Source organism: Callithrix jacchus, chromosome 4, assembly GCF_049354715.1.
Source record: "Callithrix jacchus isolate 240 chromosome 4, calJac240_pri, whole genome shotgun sequence".
In the NCBI taxonomy this organism is placed as follows: Eukaryota; Metazoa; Chordata; class Mammalia; order Primates; family Cebidae; genus Callithrix; species Callithrix jacchus.
Window position 1 is genome coordinate 165,161,926 of NC_133505.1, and position 24,249 is coordinate 165,186,174.

Genomic DNA, 24,249 nt, shown 5'->3' on the forward strand with positions numbered 1-24,249 from the left:
CCATGTACATGAGATACACATTCAAAAAATAAATAACAGGCTGGGTGAGGTGGCTCAAGCCTATAATCCCAGCACTTTGGGAGGCCGAGACAGGCATATGGAAAGCTTGAGCCTCAGGAGTCTGAAACCAGCCTATGCAACATGGAGAAGCCTCATCTCTATAGAAAATACAAAAACTAGCTGGGCATGATGGCACATGCCTGTGGTCCTGGCCACTTGAGAGACTGATGCAGGAGGATCACTTGAGCCCTGGAGGTCAAGGCTGCAGTGAGTCAAGATCGTGCCACTGGCTGAGCATGGTGGCTCACGCTTGTAATCCCAGCACTTTGGGAGGCCGAGGTGGGTGGATCATATGAGGTCAGGAATTCAAGACCAGCCTGGCCAATATGGTGAAATCTTGTCTCTACTAAAAATACAAAAATTATCTGGGCATGGTGGCAGGTGCCTGTAATCCCAGCTAGTTGGGAGGCTCAGGCAGGAGAATCACTTGAACCTGGGAGACAGGCTGCAGTGAGCCAATATCGTGCCATTGCACTCCAGCCTAGGCAGCAAGAACAAAACTCCATCTCAAAAAAAAAAAAAAGATTGTGCCACTGCGCTTCAGCCTGAATGACAGAGCAAGACTCTGTCTCCAAAAACAAACAAACAAACAAAAATAATATATAATAAAATTACCAAAGTCTTCAGAGTGGACTTGTTCACATAATGGAATATGTTTGCATTTCTTGTTTCTTTTACTTGGGAGGTATTGCTAGGGAACATTATTGTGAACTGCATATGGAAGATAATCTTGAAACTGTTCATCAGAGAATTGATTCAAAGTGGGATATTAGGGCAGAAAACCCAGATGCCCAAGTTTAAGCAGGGGTACCTTCACTGGATTGTTGGGGTAATTTGTGCAGAGGTAACAAAATGCTGGTGGAGTCAGATAGTAGCTCTGGCATTAGGCAGTTTATTTGACGTCTCTGTTTCTCCATTTTCTCTTCTAGAAAACAGGGCAAACATGGTAGACATCCACTGTTTTTGACATCCCGCATCCGCTGACCCCTCTTGCCAGTTTTAGCTTCCTTACAGGTTCCTACCAGAGGCCCAGTTCAGCTATGGATGGCTGACGACCTCGCCTCACCTTTACTTTTCCTGGAAACAGCAAAATAGAATCATGGAATGGGATCATGACCTTGTCAGAACAGTGAGATACAGAGACACTTTGGATAGCACATGAGGAAAAAAATTATTGTTCTTTCCCACTGGACTTAAATGAGAGGAGAGTGTGAGGTGTGAGTAGCATTATTCCACAATTTTAACTGTAGGAACTGGAGACAAAGCCCACATGGAGGAGAGCTGGGAGCCTGGAGTGAGATGAGGTCCTGGTGACATGCTGGGCTGGCTTGGGGCACAGCTAGAGCTCATTCTGCCCCTGGAGATGATTAGCCTCCTTACTTCAGGAATCAGTGAGTTCACTTTTTGGCTTTAGTTTTTGTCATATATGTTAGAAATCAAAATTCCCAACTGATGCAGGGTGATACCAGTTAAATATTAGTAGTATTTGATGATTAAATGACATGTATTTATGAAGAATGCTGCCTGTCATATAGAAAGCACTCTGTGGTCATTTTTAGAAAATTTAGTCAGAAGTCCACCTCACATTTTACTGATAACTTATTCTTTTTTTTTTTTTTGAGATAGAGTCTCATTCTGTCTCCAGGCTGGAGTGCAGTGGCACAGTCTCGGCTCACTGCAACCTCCACCTCCCAGGTTCAAGTGATTCTCCTGCCTCAGCCTCCCGAGTAGCTGCAACTACGGGCATGCAATACCACACCCAGCTAATTTTTTGTATTTTTAGTAGAGACTGGGCTTCACCATGTCAGGATGGTCTTGACCTCCTGACCTTAATCCTCCTGCCTTGGCCTCCCAAAGTGCTGGGATTACAGGTGGGAGCCACTGTGCCCAGCCCACTGATAACTTGTTCTAAAGTGAAGTGGAGACTGACAAGAGAGATTATAACAATGTCTTTTGTTCCTTAACCTGGTATAAGTAAGGTCAAATACTCTTTAAGGTAAAATAAAAGTCTTTTTTGGTATTTTACAGCCAAGAAACACTGGATCTGCATAGATTCCAGAGTAGAGGCCATTTGAAAAGTATGCATTTGAGAATAGATTTGAATCCCCTATTGTTTTCTGGGTTTTTGTTTGTTTGTTTTGTTTGTCTGTTTGAGACAGGGTCTCACTCTGTCACCAGGCTGGAGTGCAGTGGCACAATTTCAGCTCACCTCCAGGGTTCAGGTGATCTTCCCACCACAGCCACCTGAGTAGCTGGCACTACAGGCACATGCCACCATGCCTGGCTAATTTTTGTATTTTCTATAGAGATGGGGTTTCTCCATTGTTGCCCAGGCTGGTCTCGAACTCCTGGGCTCAAGAGATCCACCTGTATTGGCATCTCAGAGTGCTGGGATTACAGTCATGAGCCACCATGCCAAGCTGTTTTCTAGTTTAAAATATATATATAATTCCATTCTGTCTAAAAAAGAAAAAGCTATTTGGGTAACTTTGGGGAAAAATAAAGGAATTCAACAACAACAATAGCAAAACAGGCAAGGAAATCAGGCTCTCTGAAGAGGATAGTTTATGACTGCATGATGATTTTAACCACCCTTCCTTCTTCTCCAGATCTTCCAAGGCAGAAAAAAATCAGAAGAACAAGCAAGTAGAGAGTTTTTTTTTTTTTTAGTAAAGCAGTTAACATTGAACCGCAAGACTCATTGAGTTATGTAATAGCAGAAATATCATTGTTGATTTTTTTTGACATGTCCACGCTTTCCTAAACGTGCAGTATGGCACATTTTTTAAAAAATTAAATTAAAGATCAATTTCTATTTTAAGAATTTGAGTAGTGTGAGATAATTGGGAGGTCCCTGGAGTGTTTCAGTAATGGTTGAAAATCATTGTGCTTAATAATAGAAGTGAACTCTGAAATGCCACGCACTTTGTGTACTCTGGCTAACCTGATCTTTAAAGTAATAATGTTTCGAATGCACTGGAGCTCACCGCCCCCATCCGCAATCATCTTGACTTTCCCCTCAGGACTTTCATACGATGATCTCATCCCAGCTCCACCACATTTCTAAAGTGTCATGTTTTTATTATGAGGAAGTATAATATGTAATATATGGTTTTGTATTTGTTGCTTCATTACTTTCATATTCTGAAAAAGTAGCACACACTGTAGCAAATAGAAAATGTTAGGCATATAAAGAACTAGGAAATCAAGTTGATATTTAGATTATTTTTAGCAGCAGTGATGGAAACTGTTTTAGCATTGTGTATCAGCATGTGCTACTAATAACAAACAACATCTTACCAGCTTGACACTGCTTACACAGAAAATTTGAAGATTAAAGTAGGTCATGAGTAGAGTGGGATGGGAGTTGAACTGTAAATAAAGGCTCCAAAGGCATATGTCCAGGGAGGAGAGAAATATGGGTGGAAGGAGCACCATTTCTTCCACCTCACCCTGAAAGTCACACAGCATCACCTCCATTGTAGCAAGAAGCCCATGAGATTCAAGAGGAAAGAACTTAGATCCCAACCCTCAAGAGGGAGGTTTCAGTGTCACAGTTGAAGAAGAGCGTTAGCATTTGGAGTGAGATCTGTTAGTGTGGGTGTCTTTGGGAAATGCCATCTGCCACAGCCTCAGAGGCTGGAAGAGCTGCCTGCATGCTTTCTCAGCCTCTCTTGTGGGACATCAATGAGACATAGGAGAAGTTGGCTGGAGCCCTGGGAAAACTTTTCCACATAACAGGAGCAGATGTGGCAGCCTCTGTCTCGTGCTTACCCTGTTGAATGGGCCTGTTAGGCCAGGAGCTGCAGCAACCATCTCATGGCCACAGGGAGCAGCTGAGGGAGTCAGGGCAACTGTCTCTAACACTTGGGACGGCCACTGGAGAATGACAGCACCTGCCTACCTCGAGGCTTCCTGTTTGATGGAAAAGTAAAACTATTTTGAGACACTGTTACTTAGGTTTCTGTTGCTTGTACCTGGATGTCTTTCTAACTGATCTGTTATGTGATATTACATAATACAGGATAGGTGAGGTAGTAAGATTTTGAAATTACTACAATGTAAAAGTAGTGGAAATTTTAATGGGCAGTGGGAAGCCATTGAGGTTTCTGTGCAGAGAGCAGTCTGTGTGCTTATGAAGCACTTAGCACGTCTGCCACATGGCCAGCACTGTCTTAGACACTCAATATTATCTCTATGGCTAAGTAACTTATCGTTTACTTGGAAAGGGAAAAACAGGTGAGTGATGACTCCCACCACATATGTATGGTTTTATACGTGCCAGGTGTTATGCTACACATGTGACATGAATTATTGCATTTCAACCTTAGGAGTATTACATGGAAAGATACTCTTACCCCATTGCTTTTATAGATAAGGAAACAGGTATTTAGAAAAGTTGAGTAGTTTGCCTAAGTTTAAGTGTTACCTGTTTTGTTTTGTGTAATGTAATGTATTGTCATGTAAAAAGTGATTTGCCCTAGAAATGTGGACGTTTCAGATCTTCACTTGACAACTATTTAACACATTTTTTGAGGCTCTAGTTTATACTAGACACTATGCTGAGTGTTGAGAATATGGAGATGAACGTGATAGGACTCTTGCCTTTGAAGAGCCAAGTCTAGTGGAGAGGCTGACTTCTGTATGACCAGATCTGGAATGGAACAAGACATACATACATACATACATACATACATACATTTATTTATTTATTTATTTTTAGGTTTTGGGGTACATGTGAAGAACATGCAAGATAGTTGCACAGGTACACACGTGGCAGTGTGATTTGCTGCCTTCCTCCTCACCTATATCTGGTATTTCTCCCCATGCTCTCTCTCCCCAACTCCCCACCCCCCGCTGTCCCTCCCCTATTCCCCCCAACAGACCCCAGTGTGTAGGGCTCCCCTCCCTGTGTCCATGTGTTCTCATTGTTCAACACCCACCTATGAGGGAGAACATGCGGTATTTCATTTTCTGTTCTTGCGTCAGTTTGCTGAGAATGATGGTCTCCAGATTCATCCATGTCCCTACAAAGGACACGAACTCATCGTTTTTTATGGCTGCATAATATTCCATGGTGTATATGTGTCACATTTTCTCTGTCCAGTCTATCACTGATGGGCATTTGGGTTGGTTCCAGGTCTTTGCTATTGTAAACAGTGTTGCAGTGAACATTCATGTGCATGTGTCCTTATAGTAGAATGATTTATAATCCTCTGGATATATACCCAGTAATGGGATTGCTGGGTCAAATGAAATTTCTATTTCTAGGTCCTTGAGGAATCGCCACACTGTCTTCCACAATGGTTGAACTAATTTACACTCCCACCAGCAGTGTAAAAGTGCAACAAGACATTTATCGAGGGCCTAGTATGTACTAGGACTTTTTTTTTCTTTTATTTCCACTGTGTTCAGAGATTCAAGTACTAGGATATTTTTATATGTTTTCTTTTAATGCACTAAGTTAAATTTTGTAATGATTATATATTGTAGTGTGAGAAACCATTCGAAAACATAGTACTTAACTTGTTTATTTAGCTTAAGATTCTGTGGGACAGCAGTTGGCCTGGGCTGTGCTAGGTGGTTCTTCTCATCTCAGCCAGACTCAGTCTTGTCTGGTCAGCTGCATTCAGCAAAGCAGTTCTGCTCTGGGGGCTGATAGGCTGTCAGCTGGAATGCCAGAGGCGGCTAGGCCACATGTCTCTCTTTGTCCAATAGGCTAGCCTGGGCTTGCTTTCAGGCAGCTGGGCCGGGTTCTGAGAGAGAACAGAAGCCCAGTAGGTCTCTTAAGGCCTCAGCTTGGAACTGGCACATCCTCTCTTCTGCAGCTTTCTGTTGGCCAAAGTCACAGGATAACCCCAGACTCAAAGGATAAATAGCCCTGACCTCTTGAAGAAAGGAGCTGCAAAGTCACACTGCAAGGTGGGAAGAAGATGAGTTGTGACCATTTCTGCCATCTGCAAAATTGTATATCAAATTTTATTATAATAATGCATATCAAATATGTTAAGACTTAAAAGGAAGGAATAATTCTAGGGTTTCTATCTTGGGAGCATGGTGATGTTATACATAAAAATTGAGCAGTTAGGATGGGGGAGCCAGTTTTCTGTTGTTTTTGTTTTGAGACGGAGTCTCACTCTGTTGCCCAGGCTGGAGTGCGGTGATGCACCCGGCTAATTTTGTGTTTTTGGTAGAGACAGGGTTTCACCATGTTGGCCAGCCTGGTCTTGGTTTCCTGACCGCAGGTGATCTGCCCGCCTTGGCCTCCCAAAGTGTTGGGATTACAGGCGTGAGCCACCATACCCAGCGGGGGGAGCCAGTTTTGAGGGGAAGATAAATTCAGTTTGGAAATGTTGAGTTTGAGGTGACAGGTTATCCATGTGGTAGTGAACTTGTATATAATTGAAACTTTGGACCTGGAGAAGTCAGGGCTTAAGAGAGAGCATTTTGGAATCATCTTCCCATGGCTGGTGGGTGGATTTATGAGAATGATGCCACTTGAGAGGGAGAAGGGCAGAAATCTAAGTGTTGTGTGGGAAGCAGCCTGTCCTAGGGGTGCCAGAGTGGGACAGAGAGACCCGTTAGGAGGCTGCTGGAGCCATCTGGGAGAGAGTCCAGGCTGGCGGCATAGGTGTGATGTGAGATCGGCAGGAATCAGGATGCATTCTGAAGGGAGAGTTGACAGGATTTACCAGTGAATCACATTTGACATGTGAGAGGACTCAAACTTCCTGGTCTAATGGGTCGGGTGATGGGAGTTGCCATTTACTGAGATAGTTCCCCTCATTTGAACCTGTGGCTGGAGTCATCCCAGAAGCAATGGCAGGGAAGTTTTCTCAAAACTGCCATAACTCTCTTGAGGTAGAGCCAGTGGGGATTCTAGAGAAAGAAGCACTAAATGCTAGAGTTCTCAGTGCAGAGCATTTGTTAAGGAGGCTTATGGATGGAGTGCTGCAGCAGTTCTTGAGACTGGACTGATAGAAAAAAGAGGTTCTACCTGGGTGTGTCCACAACAGTGGGGCAGTGTAATGTTTACATGATGGCATAAAGAATGTGGCTCGGGGCATGGGAGCTCGTTTCTGTGTGTTTAGCCTTGTGGTTGATCTTTCAGTATTGGAGGCAATAACCTATACAACTGGATGAGTGCCTGGAAGTATTGAAGATTCTCAAGCCTACGGGGAAAAATGTGTAGCTGGCTGAGACAGAGTGATGCAGGTACTCTGTGCTTCTCCGTGAGGACAAAGAAAGTGAGGGGAGGGGGGACCTGGGGGACCCTACAGTGTTTGGGACAGGCATTCAAGAGCTCTGGTTTGAACTTGTGAAGTTTGAGATGCCTGTTTGACATTAAAATGGAGATGGTAAGTGGGCAGTTTAACAGAGGAGTCTGGCGTTTAGGGAGGAGATTCAGGCTGAAGATTTAAAACCAGGGGATCAGACTGGATGAAATCACCCAGTTGTTGCTCTAGTAGATGATTAAGGCTGGATAGGGTGGTGGCAGCATGAATAGAATGTGAGAATTTTAAGAGTTATTTAGAAGAACAACGAAAAGGACTTGGTGGCAGACTTGATTTAAGGTCTTAAGGGAAAGGAGGAACTAAAGATGCTGCTTATGTCCTACGAAGTGTTTGAAGATAAAAGTAGAAAAGCTTAATTTCATTTACTTTAGGGTCTTGTCCAGTTTTTATTTTAATATTTTATACATTAAAACTGTGATCAATTGAGACTTGAGTATACTTTGAGGCTCTCCACAAAGGTTTAGCAGGAACTCTGGACAGCCCCTTGCCAGCATCCAAACTACACAGTCCCTTTGCTTTGGCAATAACGTGGAGTTTGGAAGCAATTGTGCTGAATAAATGTTTCTCAGCCCTTAAATGGCCTTTCTGTGCTTAGCACCCATGTCTTAAATAGCTCAGTTGGTTCTCTCTCACAGCAATTTTCAAGTAAAATGAAAGGCCAAAAGAATTGCACTTGACTCGGATTTTGTGTGCACCGAAGGGCAGGGCAATGTGGTAAAGATTATTTGCAAAGAAAGTTGGAGGCCGGGCGCGGTGGCCCAAGCCTGTAATCCCAGCACTTTAGGAGGCCGAGGCAGGTGGATCACGAGGTCAAGAGATCGAGACCATCCTGGTCAACATGGTGAAACCCCATCTCTACTAATAATACAGAAAATTAGCTGGGCATGGTGGCGCATGCCTGTAATCCCAGCTACTCAGGAGGCTGAGGCAGGAGAATTGCCTGAACCCAGGAGGCGGAGGTTGCGGTGAGCCGAGATTGCGCCATTGCACTCCAGCCTGAGTAACCAGAGCGAGACTCCGTCTCAAAAAAAAAAAAAAAAAAAAATAGAAAGCTGGGGTATTGCGTAGACTTGGAGACTTACACAGATGACTTTCTATTTGATAAGAGCCCAGGTGCAATGCTAGGCTTCAGATAAAAAGACAAAGGAGGCCAGGTGTGGTGGCCTGTAATCCCAGCACTTTGGGAGGCTGAGGCCGGTGATCACCTGAGGTCAGAGTTCAAGACCAGCTTGGCCAACATGGTGAAACCCCATCTCTACTAAAAATACAAAAATTAGTCAGGCATGGTGACATATGTCTGTAGTCCCAGCTACTTGAGAGGCTGAGGTGGGAGAATTGCTGAAACCCAGGAGGCAGAGGTTGCAGTGAGCTGAGACCATGCCACTGCACTCCAGCCTGGGCAACAGAGCAAGACTCCGTCTCAAAAAAGAAAAAAAGAAAAGCAGAAGAAGAAGAAAAAGGAAATAGCTATCTTTGCCTGAGACTCTTGTCCTGATGTGGACAGTGGTGGCATGTTGGCTCTGCCAGGTAGAGGCCCTTCTGAGCCCTATGATGGTATATGTGAGTTAGCAGGGCTTCCTGAAGGTGGTGAGTTGTAATTTATTTGTACATTTTGCTCTGATTCTTGGTGATTTGGGAGAAATGACTGCAGGCAAGAAGATAGGTGCTTTATGGTTGTTGTTTTTTTAAACTTAACACTGAGGTTTTTTTTCTCTCAAAGTAGTGTTTCTTTGATTCTGACTTCCTCTATGCCTTCACAAAGCAAACACAGCACCATAATATCATCTGAGAGTCTTGTCTTGAATTTTGAATATTTTGGATTTAGCAGATGTATGCTGCACATACTATAGAGTATGAAAGACTCTAGCAGGGCTGGGGCATCACCCTGTAATTAAACATAATATTTCAGCAAAGCTCATTAAATGGGATGAATAAAGGCTGAATAGAGTCTTAAGGCAGTTCAGGACAGATTTTATAGCCAAATGAGTCAGCCTAAGTTTTGTCATCAAATGAATTAGTGAAAAACAGTTGGTTTTCAAAGATGTTTAGATTTCAGAATATGGATAATTCATTATGGACTCATATTTTATTCATAGGGCTCTGCTTTTATTTTCTTCTCCTTTATAGGCTTGATGATTATTAGAATTATGGATTGTCTTTTAGAGTGTGGAGGAGAAATGACTGAATGGCTGTGTACGGTGGATTTTGCGTTATGAACTACAGAAGTAAATGGCTACCTAGCTAAGAAGATCACTTGAGGTGTATTCTTCAGTAATGTTAGTAGTTTCATTTATTTCTCTAAAAGCTCAAATTATGAATACAAAGCTTCTCTTAATGAAACCCCAAGTCGTTTCCTCTTAATCACTGTGTCTACTTGGAGTTGGCACCACCACATTTGATTGTATGCAATGCAGTTTTTTTAAGGCATGTCTTTCTTACTAGACAGTGAGCTCTTTTAGGGAGGGAACATGCAATTTTCATTTTTATCTTTGACATTTGGCATAATAAACATTCATGTTGACCCGTCTCTAGAAAAAGCAGCTAGGAGTATGGGAAGGAGGTAGGTACATTGCTCTAGCTTGATGTGTGGCATGATGGTCTTCCAGAGGAGTCATTGTGACTGCTGGTGGTATTAAACTGTCATGAGTAAACCCTTAAGAAACAGATTACTGGGAATGCATCTAACTGGCTGACTGCTCTGAGATTGGGAAAAATTGATCTGTATCTGTGTCTGTCTGTCTGTTTTGTTTTGGGCTTTATCCAGGGTCCCTGTGCCTGCTGACCTCATGTTTTACCTCCTTGAGAAGTAGAGGGCAAGGAATGGGTTTCAGTACCCTTTGACGTTAGGAGAACTTTTCTCATCATTTGAATTGCTTCATAACTGAGGGAAAACAAACTTCCAACATTATAGATATCTTTCTCTAAGTGGATAATGAACTGTGTCCTCTTCTCTTTTTTTGCCATTTGCCATGTTTCCCCAGGCAGCAGCAAGGTTGAGAAAACTTTGGAGTCCAGTGGATGGGGGGTTGAATTTTTGGCTTCCAATTTGCTAGTTCATTTTGGTAAATTATCATTAATCTCTGAGTCAGCTTCTCACTTTTGAAGGGATGGTGATTAATAGATTAGATTGACTTCACAGGTGTGTAGTAAGGATGAAATGAGAGAATTTAAATCTTGTATCTTTAAATGAGGTACTTTAAATAATGCAGGGGTTGAGCCACTTAGTAAGCCAGGAGAAGTGGCACTTCCTTGTCTCAGCATTGATAATTTCTTTTTTTTTTTTTTGAGACGGACTTTCACTCTTTGTTACCCAGGCTGGAGTGCAATGGCGCAATCTCGGCTCACTGCAACCTCCGCCTCCTGGGCTCAGGCAATTCTCCTGCCTCAGCCTCCTGAGTAGCTGGGACTACAGGCACACGCCACCATGCCCAGCTAATTTTTTGTATTTTTAGTAGAGACGGGGTTTCACCATGTTGACCTGGATGGTCTCAATCTCTTGACCTTGTGATCCACCCGCCTCAGCCTCCCAAAGTGCTGGGATTACAGGCGTGAGCCACCGCGCCCGGCCGATAATTTCTTTTTAAGCCATGAAGCTTGTAGACAGTTAACTCTGGCATTTATATGAGAAATTTAGTTGTCATTACAGGAAAGGTTGACATACTAATTAGAACAATGCCCTTTTCACATAACTGAGTCAAATAACATAAATGCTATTAATCTTGGAAAGTCCAAAAGGAGATCTTGAGAGGCGAATTAATGCTGTGCCAAAAGTGGAGTGAGCACTCAGGTTCAAGGTTCAGCATCACAGCCAATATTGCCATTAATGGGTCATAAGCAGCATTTGCTGGAGCAGTTTGACAGATTTTGTTGAACCTGGGACTAAAATGCAACCTGTCTTGCCTTAGACCTTTCTGCTCTGCACCCTCCTCAGAGTCTCGTGGCTGTTAAGATGTGGGGCCTGGCCTTTAAATTCAGTCTTTTGAGTTCAGACTGGGGTGTTTCTCACTACTTCTGTGCTTCCCTGCTCTCACTTAGAAAAGCTCCACCTGCCGATTGCACATTCCTAGAGATGTCAAGGTGTGATAAGAGTAATTGTAAATTCTATGAAATCTTACATCCAGTTTCTCTGCTGTAACATGGGATGATTATATCTACTTCTATGGTACTGTTGTGAGAATTATAATGCCGTGATAAAAGTAAAAGTGGCACACACAACAGTTACACATTTTTTTTACCTGATACTATCGAGGTATCGATTTACATCATTTGAGTTGAGATAGTTGCCTATTTTCAAGGTTGTAAATAACTATAAGGAGATGAGCTTTATAAAGGGAATAGAAATGTGCCCTTAAAATTCTAGAATGGACAGAAAACTAGTTCACACCAGTTGAGTCCACAGCGATTGGGAGCTGGCATTAAAGTGGATCTGCGAGAGCTTAAAGGATGCAGGAGAACAAGTCAGGCCATTCTGAGAGTGAAGGCAGAGCCCAGGTGAAAACTTGGGAAGGCTTCTCAGGGCACATGGTCTGTGGTCGCATGCCAGCTGGGCATAATGAAGTGAGTGCAGACCACCAAAGGGAATTTGTATTTGGGTCTCCACAATTAAATGATGACTTTCAGCAGGGCTGATTAGATGGACACACTTGTTAGGGATGACTGTATTCCAGGAGCTGAATGTGGCTTGGATAAAGTTTTGGAAGAAAATGAGAGTAAAGTAGTTGGATTTGGCAGGAAGTAAAGAGTTCAGACTTTATACCAAAGAATCTAACATTATCCCAAGACTGTGGCTAGAGGAGGTGAGTCTATCAGTGACTGCCTAGTCAGGTTGGTGGGATGGGGGGGAACATTAGTGAAATTCTGTGAGCTCTTTCTTAGCCTTCTTAATTACAATAATATTTTGTTTCTTTGCAATATAGCACCTTGAATATTCCAAATGCAAATTACTCTAGCATGCAAAGCCAATTCTTTTATTCCTTTTTATTGCCGTAATAGAGTATACATTATGACAAGGTAATTTATATTTTTATCTCTTATTTGTTGGCAGTAGTTGATCCTTTCTTGAGGCCAAGTGTTTGAATTTGTTTGACAGGTGATTAGCCAGCTGTGTAAATTGGGTTTGAGGTGACATTATAACCCCGACTAGGCATGAGCAGTGACTCTGTGCTAGTCAGAGGCCTCACACCTGAACTCGCCCTTGCTGGTTACAACTGAGGGACTCTGGGAGCAAGATATTCTGGGGCTCGTGAGACAAGGGGATTGTTAGTTCAGAGGGTAGTATGAGGGGCTTATCTCATAACCATTTTGTGGCAAAAAGAGCTCTGGAGTGGGTTTAACATAAAGTGACTGCAAAATAAATTATCTGCTTGGAAAACTTCTCAGAGGTAGCTTTAGAAGTTCAAAAGAAATGCCAGATTATATCTCCCAGTCCCAAAGTCAGACTTTTAATTGAGTTAAGAGTTAGTTGACTAAGATGAGTGAACTGATGCTTTTATTTGAAAAGAAGTTACCTTAGCCTGCCTCAGTGTGTTGCTGTGAATGTAGGTTCCCATTACTGAGTATACCATTCAGTAATTGCCAAGAAAGATAGAGTGCATGGTCACCTATTGGCTTTCTCCCTCCATACTCACCAAAATTACCATCTTGATAAAAATATCAAAATATCAGGGGCTTATGATAACAGTTCATTACAGGCAAAACATTCAAAGACTCTCTTGCTGACTTTCTATTACACCTGGCTCTGCCTTTACATATAACTTCTCTTCAGCCAGAGCTTATAGCGTGGTGCCCTTTAGTTTGGTTGTACCATAGATGATAGTCCACAGAGGAGGATTTTGGTCAAAATAAGCACCATTTTGTGGCAAAAAGAGCTCTGGAGTCAGCAGACTCTGGCTTCACATCTGGCTTTCAGGTGAATAAATATGTCACCTTTGGCAGGCTACTCTTTGAACTTCAGATTCTTCTGTAAAATGGTGATTCTATCTGTGTCAAGGAGTTGTGAGGATTCAACCAATATTATATGCAGTATATACATATGTACACATACAATTATATACATATTATATATAATTATACATGTGCAATACATACAAATATACATGTTTTATATATATAATTTATTACAGTGTGTGGTATATCAGTTTCCTGGGTTGTTTTAAGTTGCTTATAACTTTTACTCTCTCATCTTCAAAATAGTCTTGCCATCAAATATGATGACATACAGCTCAGCTTATGTCAGGAAAAGGCTACATCTGTGGAATATCTTTTTTTTTTTTTTTTTTTTTTTTTTTGAGAAAAAAATCTCACTTTGTCACCCAGGCTGGAGCACAGTGGTGTGATCATAGTGACTGCAACCTTGAACTCCTAAGCTCAAGCAATCCTCCTGCCTCTGCCTCTGCCTCCTGAAGAGCTGGGACTACAAGTTTGCACCACCACACCCAGATAGTTTTTAAATTTTTTGTAGAGATAGGGTCTCACTATGTTGCCCAGGCTGATTTTGAACTCTTGGACTCAAGTGTTCCTCCCACCTCAGCTTCCCAAAGTGCTATGATTACAAGTGTGAGCCACTATGCCTTGCCACATTGTATGGTATCTTCATATTAAAGATTCCAGTTGGCTAGCTGAGATACTCAGCCTAAACCTTTTTTTTTAATTTAAGCCTATTCATAATTCTCAGATCAGCACTTCTATTAATTATACGTTTTATTACAAATTTCAGGTAAGGTTGGTTTCTGAATAGAATAATAAATTTGGAATTTCAGTACTGAAACCTTAATAAAGGGGTCATTACTCAAAATTTAACAAGTAAAGCCCTATTAATTTAAAATAATTTGGAGGACATCCAGTCTTTCATGGTGACACAATGAAATTTGTAGAGTACTAATAGATATGTACTGTAGCCCTATTTCAAAAGAATAAAACTTGCATAAGGTGCTAATAGAGGTAATGTAATAAATTTTTTTACTCCTTACTATATATCTATTTTTTAATAAAATAATGTATTATAATTGTAGCTGTTATATGTAAGAAGGACTCTTTAATTCCTTGACTGTAGGTTAATGTAGTCACAGAATTCAGATGAGATTTTCCTTAATGAGAAAGGCAGTACTATCCCATAGTGTTTAAGTACAGAGGCATAAACCAGACTGCCTGGGTTAGAAATATAACTTCACCATTTGCTAGCTGAACAACTTTAGCTAAGTTACCAAACCTCTCTGTTTTCTCTATCTGTATTTGTAAAATGGGGACAATAGAAGTTTTTATCTCATTGGGTAATTGTGAGCACTGAATGAATGCATGCCTAGGAAGTTGTTAGAATTTGTATCTCGTACACAAGTGTTAGCTGTTTCTAGAACTTTGAAAATTGTCAGAGAATTAGTATATTTTCTGTTTATTTCTCTAATTTCAAAGCGATTGACAGAAATAAACCGGTGAGAAAAAATTAGGATAAAGTAGTCGAAATGGAAAAACATAAAAATAGATGATAAAATTAGGGGGGAAACTGCATACCGTGCAGTTGAGATTGTGGGTGAGTGTGTGGGCCCACAGTGCTGCTGCCCAGTCCACAGAAAAGAGACACTGTGGCCTAGGGACCACAGCGGCACTGTAAGTGTGGTGGCTATTTTATAGACCTGTCCATTAAAACTCTCAATACAAGCTTCTTGTATTAATGTCAAAGTGCAGATCTAAACTTGAGACCACTTCTGATCAGAAACATCCAAATTGGTATAAGCCTTAAGTATTAGCTTAAGGGTCCTGTAGTAGTTGTCCTAATTTGAGATGGAGCCTCACTCTGTCACCCCGGCTGGAGTACAGTTCTGTCATCTCGGCTCACTGCAACCTCTGCCTCCTGGGTTCACATGGTTCTCCTGCCTCAGCCTCCTAAGTAGCTGGGATTACAGGCGCACACCACCACATCTGGCTTATTTTTTTGTATTTTTAGTAGAGACAGGGTTTTGCCATGTTGGCCAGCTCAAGCATGTTGGCTGGTCTTGAACTCCTGACCTCAGGTGATCCACTGGCCTCGGCCTCCTAAAGTGCTGGGATTACAGGTGTGAGCTATCACCCCCAGCATAAATGTCCCTAATTTGAAGACATTTGGACTGGATGGTGGTTGATTAATCTGGAAGAAAAAGAAAAGGAAGAAAAGTTGATTAAATAGGAAATCATTTAAAAATAATGTGTAAACACCTTATACATTTTACTTTAACTTAAAGCATAATTTCTGAGTAGCAGCTTGATCAGTAAATAGTTTTTTCTTATGCTGACTACATGGATACCATGGTGTTTTTTCCATCATCCAAGGCATGTTCTAGTTGCTATAAAAGTGACACTGCCAATAATTTATTTAGTAAAGGTTCCCATGGGATTTCAGGTTATCTTTTTTGCATGTGCATGCACACATACATTGTGACTTTTTTCTTAAAACTAATTCACATATTATGCAATTCACCTATGTCAAGTTTTTATTTACAGTTTAAACGGTAACCACTGTTTGTGATGAGCAAGACTCTAAAGCCACCTGGAAATGGAAGCTAAGTGCTGTGCACTGCCTCTTAAGATTATTATCTCTATTTTTTTTTTTACAGTTCCTCTCTTAATTTAACTGAAACCTCTTTTTTTAGTGACTTGCCTTCAATGAGTCTTTGAAAATTTAACTTAGTTTTCATAACTAAGTTCATATTTGTTAAAGTACACGAGTGACTGGAACTTCTTCAACAAGTGAATTCTATAGCTAATCAGTTCTGTCTTATTTAGTACATATTAACATAGTTACTGAGAGAGAAGTATGTTTTAAGAGATTCAGGTATCTAAAATGGTTTAGCCAGAGTAATCTCATCTTTTTCCATTTTCTTTTTACTTCATCAGATTACCAGGCTCTATCTAATTCATATAGCACAGGACTTAGTGATTTCTGTGCTTAACTAGCAAATAATTAACCATGTAATTTTGTTTCTATAGAAGATTGGTAATAAAATTGAACTTACCATATTCATTGTTTAGAGAAAAATAATCGGCTGATTTTCTAATTAAAAAAAAAAAAAGGCCTGCATCACATGTGTAGTTATCCTGTACAGGTATAGTTATATAATTGTTTAACAAATCAGTAATTTGAAAAATAAACTTACTGTTTAAAAATACAAATTTTAAAGTCATCAAAGTAAGTTAACCTTAAATTATGGCCAATTAATTAGTGCCATAGTTGAAATCTCACAAAGGAAGGGATAACACAGACCATAGTGGATCCCAGAGTGTCCCTGGGTTCTGCAGAAGCACTTTGCGGTACCAGCCGAGGTGGTACTTCCCACCATGGTTGGCTGCCACGGTGGACACAGTATATTTACTGTTGTTAATCTGTCCAGGTTTCATTTCTCTGATGTTTTGTCTGAGTTTTGAAAATGACTGTCCTAACTCAAGATGATGTGGTGTACTGATTTATAGTTTCACTATAAATTTATAGTTCCATTATGAATCAGTATACCACATCAAGCCAGAATAAACAACAATTTCATAGTTTTACCAGGTATATGTTTTTGCTTAAAGTATCTTGATAGGCAAAGGATTTAATTTTATCACAAAATTTATAAAAAATGCCAGGCATGGTGGCTCACTGTAATCCTGGTTCTTTGGGAGGCTGAGGCAGGTGGATTGTTTATGCTCAGGAGTTTGAGACCACCCTGGGAAACATGGGTAAAACCCCTTTCACAACAAAAAAATTAGCTGTGCATGGTGGTATGCACCTGTGGTCCCAGTTACTTGGGAGGCTGAGGTAGTAGGATCGCTTGAGCCTGGGAGGTAGAGGTTGCAGTGAGCTGAAATCGCATGACCACACTTCACTGCCTGGGAGACAGAGTGAGACCCTGTCTCAAAATAATAATAATAATAATAATTCATAAAACTCAACTTGTCCCTGAGCTGAAAGTAAGACAGCTTACTTTTTAAAAATCATGTACATTTAAAAATTGTGTTTTGATATGAAGATTAATACAAGTGAATTTCAGGATTTTGCACAAATGTTTTCTAAGGTTTTAATCAATTAATTGCAAAATGCTATGAAAGGGAATATGAATCATGTGGTGTGCCTTTTTTCTTTGAGCTGGCAAATAGTGCTTTTGACACAGCTCCTGTGTTCTCATTGTGGACTTGGCTCAGTTGTACCTCCCACACATTATTTGTAGAGAAACCCTTTGGTTTGAGGTTGGAATATCTATTGCAAAATAAAGCCTGGTTAATCCTATTTATGGCCTATGAGCCAGCAGTTATGCTAGGTGTTTTTTTTGTTGTTATTTTTTAAATAGTATTAAAACTTTTCAGCTGGGCGCAGTGGCTCACGCCTTCCCTTTGGGAGGCCACAGTGGGCGGTTCACTAGGTCAAGAGATTGAGACCATCCTGGCCAATATAGTGAGACCCCATCACTACTAAAAATACAAAAATTAGCTGGGTGTGGTGGCGCACACCTATAGTCCCAGCTACTTGGGAGGCTGAGGCAGGAGAATCACTTGAATCTGGGAGGTGGAGGTTGCAGTGAGCCAAGATTGAGCCACTGCACTCCAGCCTGGTGACAGAGTGAGACTCCATCTCAAAAGAACAAAAGAAATAACATTTTAAATTACGTTCACAGTGTAACATTTTAAATTACGTACATTTATGTGCACAGTGAGAAAGTTAAAGGATAAAAAAGTATATAAAATGGTGTAACTTCTCTAGTTTCCAAAGAAGCAACCATTAACAGTTTGGTATTCTCCATGAACTCTTTTGCGCATATAAAAACAGGCACAAAACACACAATTATAAACATTGATGTATCCAGCTTTTTAAAAAAACAAACCTGAATCATAGTATATCTGGTCTGTAGCTTGCTTTTTTTTTCCTCCACCTAATTACATGTGAACTACTTTCTTACCAGATCTAAAAAAACAAGAGTGTTATTCAGATGAATGGATATATCATTTAATTATTCAGCCACAAATTGATAGATATTTACATTTTTTTTTTTTTTAGTGACTTGTTAGCATCTTCAAATTCAAAAAGAAAAACTGGATTCCAGTTTGTAACTGGAAGTATTTTCAGAGGCCATTTATAGAGCATGGTCCATACAAGAGTTTCCTAGATAAGGAAGAGTCAAATCACAGATTTGGATTTGACTTTTATGTCAACAGATAGGACAGTCAAATCACAACAGGAAAAGGAGTGAACAGTGCTAAGATCGAAGCCTGTGTACCAAGTAATTGAAGAGTCTTCAAAAGCACTCTTCAGTGGTGTCATGGAAATTGAAGACTCAAGAATAAAGAATTTTACTCAGTTAACGTATTTGTTTTATTTTATTTTGCATGGGCCCTGTGTTTGTTTTAAAATGTAGGAATAAAGGACAGGCACAGCAACTCACGCCTGTAATGCCAACACTTTGGGTGGCCAAGATGGGAGCATAGCTTGAGGCCAACCTGGACAGCATAGTAAGACCCTGTCTCTACAAAAAGTAAAAAAATTAGGTGTGGGAGTCTGAACCTGTAGTTCGGAAGGCTGAGGTGGGAGAATTGCTCCCTGAGTTTGAGGCTGCACTGAGCTATGATCATGCCACTGCACTTCAACCTGGGCAACAGAGTGAGACTCCAACCCTAAAAAAAAAAAAAAAGATGAAAATGAAGAAACAAAATGAAAATATTTGAAATGATAAAATAGAGTGCCACAGCTTTAATGTCATAAGGATTTCTTTTTCACATAGTGTAGTGTTTGCAGGGGCAGGTAAGGGATGGGTGTTATTTCCTTTTATAAAATTTTAAATAAAAGCCATAAGGAAATATTTTATGAAGTGAAATAACACGTGTGTATGTTGAAAAACTGAATAACAAATCAGCTGTTAAATACAGCAAGGTCATTAGCTATTCTTGTCTTTTGTTTTAATAATTGTAGGTGCCAGGCACAGTGGCTCAGACTTGTAATTCCAGCACTTTGGGAGGCTAACGCAGGTGGATCACCTGAGGTCGGGAGTTCGAGACCAGCCTGACCAACATGGGGAAACCCCGTCTCTACTAAAAATACAAAACAAATCAGCTGGGTGTGGTGGCATATGCCTGTAATCTCAGCTACTAGGGAGGCTGAGGCAGGAGAATTTGCTTGAACCTGGGAGTTGGAGGTTGCAGTGAGCCGAGTTTTCGCCCTTGCACTCCAGCCTGGGTAATGAGAGGGAAACTCCATCTAAAAAAAAAAAAAAGGTTGTATGTGTAGAGTGCATTATATCACCCAGGAAAGGGCAGGGAGCTCTGGATTAGGCCAGTTCACTGTTGGCCCTGGTTTATTGTCAACTATAGTATATAAGGATGCTCTCAGTGAATTCAAACATACAAAGGCAAAGTTGGTGACTAATTTTTAAAATATTTTTTTCCTATCGACATTTTTTACTAAGACAAAATTTAGAATAGACTGGGCAGTCTGGGTGGCAAGGGCTTTCAAATGACTTATTATAACTAGTGTAATAAACATGGAATCCCTTAATTAAGGAGAATGAATTGTAACTGGGGATGGGCTACTTTGATACATGCCACCTGCTTGCTTCCCAGAGTACCAGTATAAGACTGCTGTCTTTGAAGACAGAAGTTTTATCATGTCTTTGCTAGCATTAGATATGGCTGTTATGTCTTACAATGACTTTTTGTTGCTGTTGTGCATTAGATATGGCTGTTATATCTTACAATAACTTTTTGTTGCTGTTGTCATTCATTTTACTTATGGAGAGCCCCCTTATGTTACCTGTAGTGGCTAAGCATGCTTTCCTCTGAGGTGTAAGGAAGCCACACCAGAGCTGGTCTTCCCTGCTTTGCTCACTTCTTTATTCTTAGTGTCTGGAATGTGGCAGGCACTTAGCAAATAATGTTAAATATTATGAAGTGGATTAATTTGTTTTCACGCTATTAAATTAATAAAGTGGATTAGTCCATTTTCATACTGCTGATAAAGACATACCCTAGACTGGGCAATTTATAAAAGAAGGAAGTTTAATGGACTTACAGTTTCACCTGGCTGAGGAGGCCTCACAATCATGGTGGAAGACAAGGAGGAGCAAGTCACATCTTACATGGATGGCAGCAGGCAAAGAGAGAGGGCTTATGAAAGGGAACTAATCTTTATAAAACCGTCAGATCTCATGAGACTTGTTCACTATGATGACAACAGCATAGGAAAAAACTGCCCCATGATTCATTTACTTCCTGCTGGGTCCCTCCCACAACACATGAGAATCCAAGATGAGATTTGGGTGGGGACATAGCCAAACCATATCATGAAGTGACAGAATATTTGCCTACCTGTAGCTCATGCAAATAGGAATTTGAATCACATAGGAAGCCCAGAGGCAGGTGGCTGTTACCATTTGTCATAAGCTCAAGGCAGCATCTCTGATTCTCCTGGCTTTTTTCTCATGATCACAAGATGACTGCCATAGCTCATCCATAGCATTAAACAGGAGAAAGCAGGATAGGGTGGTATCAGCAGATTTCGGCTCACATCTCAGAGGCCAGCATTAGGTCACACAGCTAGTGTTGACTACAACCGGTGGAAATCATCAGAGGCAGACAAATGGGGTTTAGGGGGGACTATGGCAGCTGGGTGGTGAAGCATGTTCGGACTGAATGCTGGGTATGCCACCCACCATTCTACACTACCACTATACCTATTGTTTAAATTCGTATTAATTTTTTTATTTTTGGAGCTGGAGTCTCACTCTGTCGCCTGGGCTGGTGTGCAGTGGCACGATATCAGCTCGTTGCCACCTCTGCCTCCTGGATTCAAGCAATTCTCCTGCCTCAGCCTCCTGAGTATCTAGGATTACAGGCACCCACCACCACGCCAGCTAATTTTTTGTATTTTCATTAGAGATGAAGTTTCATTATTTTGGCCAGACTGGTCTTGAACTCCTGACCTCACAATCCTCCCACCTTAGCCTCCCAAAGTGCTGGGATTACTGGTGTGAGCCACCATGCCCAGCCATTAAATATGTATTTCTTTGCTCAATAGGGAAACTTACTTAATATGTTCCCTTATTAATCCTTTGTTACATTTATTTGATAAACACATTTTTCTTAGTTTATTTTAATCTTTTAATTTTGGTAATTTAGTAATCTCAATTAGCATTAATGATATCACCTTTAGGTACAAGTTTCATAAATCTAACTTAATGAAAACTAGGAAATTAACCATTTTCTCTAACAGAAATATCTTAGGTTGATCTGACTTTGGACACATTTCAGTCCCAGGATTTAGGTGGTGTCTTTAGCTCTGCTTTCCTCTTGTGTTGACTTGTTTCTCTTGTCAACTTCCTCCATAGTAAGTGTTCTTTCAGTAGCACCAGACTTCCATGACCATAATAGCTCATTATGGCAAGTAAAAAGGCAGACCTTCTGTCCTACTCCATTTTGTGTTGTTTATAACAGAATGCTGGAAACTGGGTAATTTATAAAGAAAAGAAATTTATTCTTTACAATTCTACAGGCTGGGAAGTGCATGGGCATGGCTTGGCATCATGTAAGGGCTGGGATTCTGTGGAGTCCTGAGGAGGTACAGGTCATCACATGGTAAGGGGGCGCTGAGCTTGCTGGCTCAGGTCTCTCTTTAGAATCCACTGGTCCTACTACCATGATAATCCTTTAATCCATGAGTGGATTAATCCATGCATGAGGGCAGAGCCCTTATGACCCAGTCACCTCTTAAAGACACCATCCTACAGTAATCCCACATTGGAGATATAGTAGTCTGTTTTTACACTGTTATAAAGAACTACCTGAAACTGGGTAATTTATGAAGAAAAGAGGTTCTGCAGTCTTAACAGGAAGCATGACTGGGAGGCCTCAGAAATTAACAATCATGGTGGAAGGCAAAGGGGAAGCAAAGACCTTCTTCACGTGGTGTCAGAAGAGAGAGTGAAGCAGGAAGTGCTGCATGCTTTTAAACCATCTCATGACAACTCAATCACTGTTGCAGGAACAGCAAGAGGGACGTCCACTTGATTCAGTCACTTCCTTCCAGGGCCCTGCTCCAATTCAACATGAGATTTGAGTGAGGACACAAATCTAAACCATATTTCACCCCTGGTCCCTCCCAAATCTCACAGCCTTCTCACACTGCAAAATATAAGTATCCCATCTCAACAGTCCCCCAGTCTTAACTTATTTCAGCATTAACTCAAAGGTCCATAGTCCAAAGTCTTATCTGAAACAAAGTAAGTCCCTTCTGTCTGTGAGCCTGTAAAATCAAAAATAAGTTAGTTACTTTCAAGATAGAGTGAGGGTACATTTATTGGGTAAATGCTCTTGTTCCAAGTGGGAAAAATTGGCCAAAACAAAAGGGCTACAGGCCCCACGCAAGACTGAAACCCAGCAGAACAGCTGTTAAATCTTAAAGTTCCAAAATAATCTCCTTTGATTCCATGTCTTATATCCAGGGCATGCTGATGCAAGAGGTGGGCTCTTAAGGCTTTGGGCAGGTCTGTCCCTGTAGCTCTGTAGGGTACAGCCCTCAGTGGCTGCTTTCATGGACTGGCATTGAGTGTCTGTGGCTTTTCCAGGTGCATGGTGCAAGCTGTCAGTGGACCTACCATTCTGGGGTCTAGAGGACAGTGGTCCTCTTCTCATAGCTTCACTAGGCAGTGCCTAAGTGGGGACACTGTCTGGGCTCCAACCTCACATTTCCCCTCCACACTGCGTTAGTAAAAGTTGTGTATCAGGGCTCCATCCCTGCAGCCAACTTCTCCCTGGACACCCAGCCATTTCCATACATCCTCTGAAATGTAGGTTGAGGTTTCCAGATCTCAACCATTGCCTTCTGCACACCCATAGGCACAACATCATTTAGAAGCTGCCAAGGCATGGGGCTTGTGCCCTCTGAGCAACAGCCTGAGCTGTACCTTGGCCTCTTTTAGCTACAGCTAGAGCTGGAGTGGCTGGGATGACATGTCCTAAGGCTTCACAGAGTAGCAGGGGCCCTGGGCCCAGCCCACTAATTAATTTTTTCCTCCTAGGCCTCCAGGCCTGTGATAGGACAGGCTGCAGGGAAGATTTCTGAAATGCCCTGGAGACATTTTCCCCATTGTCATGATGATTAACATTCAGCTCCTCTTTACTTATGCAAATTTCTGCAGCTGGTAGCTTGAATTTTTCCCCAGAAAATGAGTTTTTCTTTTTTACCACATGGCTGGACTGGAAATTTTTCAAATTTTTATGCTCTGCCTCCCTTTTGAACATAATTTCCAATTTCAGACCATCTCTTTGTGAATACACATGACTTCATGCCATTAGGAGCAGCCAGGTTACATCTCGACTGCTTTGCTGCTTAGAAATTTCTTCTGCCAGGTACCCTAATCATCTCTCTCAAATTCTAAGTTCCACAGTTTCCTGGAGCAGGGGCACAATGCCTCCAGTCTCTTTGCTAAAGCATAGCAAGCGTGACCTTTGCTCCAGTTCCCAGTAAGTTCTTTATCTCCATCTGAGACGACCTTAGCCTGGATTTTATTGCCCGTATCACTATCAGCATTTTGGTTAAAACCATTCAATTCTCTAGGAAGTTCCAAACTTTACCACATCCTCCTGTCTTCTGAGCCCTCCAAACTGTTCTAACCTCCTCCTGTTACTGTTGGAAATGGGTTTAGAATATCGGAAAAAATCCACACCGAGACATTGGATTATTCAGCAAGGCTAGTTTTACTTCCTTCAGGAAGGGTGCAGCTTGCTGGCAGTCTTGCCACGAGAGCACACTTGAACACAGGAGACAGGAACGTTTATAACTTTCATATGACGCAGTCGCCCTACTGCTGTGTCCAGTTTCCATTGGCCGGAACAGGACCTCACATTCTATGCTTGACCCAATTGGCTAAAAACTTGGAAATTTTCTTAAAAAATAAAGACAGAG

General features: G+C 41.3%; 1 protein-coding gene across 12 annotated transcripts in view; it reads left to right on the top strand.

The window, feature by feature from the left end:
• The window catches only part of TULP4 (TUB like protein 4), a 278,355-nt gene that overhangs the window by 118,122 nt on the left and 135,984 nt on the right, over nt 1-24,249 (top strand). The window lies entirely within an intron of this gene.